Below are 1,182 nucleotides of genomic sequence, written 5' to 3'. Positions count from 1 at the left end.
AATATACCATCGGCTCGCTTAGCCACACTTTAAAAACAACAGGTCCTAAAATATCCTCATCAGAGGACAAAGGGGTGGTAGGGGTGGTGGGGGTGGCGAGGGTGGCGGGGGTGGGGTCCGTGGTGGAGGCGGGGGGTGGTTGGGGGGGGGGGGTTATAATGGAAACGTATGCCTGGGTGTGGCACGCTATGAGGATCCCACAAATTATGGGTTGGTGGGGGGAATAGCTCTAATCCGGTGAACCCAATACTGCGGAAACACCAAGCAGCCATTTTGGAGATGAAGAAGTGGAGCCGTTGGTTCCTGGTGGGGGCCCGCAGAGAGAACCAGAGTGCGGGGATGAGGGTGGGTCTGTGTGTAGGGGGGGGGGGGGCGGGGGGGCGGTGTCGCGTGATACCAGGGCTACCATGTGTTATCAACTCTCTGTCGCTGCACGACAGCCCTGTCCAAATCCTATGGAGAGTTATATTCGGGAGGAATATGGGAACGAAACTTGATTGGAAAGGCTGCAGTTACAGAATAATGGGCACCCCAGACGTTACGTTGAGTTCTATGAGTTCTTCTTAGTTGGGGATTTATTGGATTTTGTTAGCCGTGATTCAATTGCAAACCTTTGTAAAGAATTCAGCCATTTCCTGGCATTTCACCACACATTCTTCACCTCGTTGTCATGCATCTCTTTTTGGAGGGAGCTATGCTGCACCCAGTGCTTGTTGAAGCTCAGTTTCTGATGCGTGCCAATGGTATCCTGATATCGGGGCTAGGTATGACTGGACGAGAGTCAAAGGTTGAACACGTGGTTTACTCAAAGGCAAACTGACATGCACTCTGGAGGTCAGGTTCATGCAGCATCTGCGAGACGAAGGATACTGCTATGGTGTATAGTGGTATGGATGGTACGCTAAATCATCTCAGACAGTCTGACAGTTTAACGGTTTAATGGTGTTGTTTCCACCACTCTGTGTGTGAGGAGAAACTAGTCAGCACTGGTGTTGGCCTTTTCACACTGTATCAGGTAAAATGAGGTAATAATGCTAACTTTAATACGTGTGCGGTCTTATAATGAGTCAACGGATGACATTCATTTACACCACGCCACGACGGCGGCGCTCAGAGCGGTGTCCCTGACGTCCTGACAGAGTCACGCGGCTGTTTCTAAACATGCGCCGCTGGGAGAGAGAG

The sequence above is a fragment of the Micromesistius poutassou genome (genome assembly GCF_964030765.1).
Source record: "Micromesistius poutassou genome assembly, chromosome: 16".
Classification (NCBI taxonomy): Eukaryota; Metazoa; Chordata; class Actinopteri; order Gadiformes; family Gadidae; genus Micromesistius; species Micromesistius poutassou.
The sequence above is the reverse complement of the archived record's forward strand: the minus strand, read 5'-3'. Positions refer to the sequence as shown.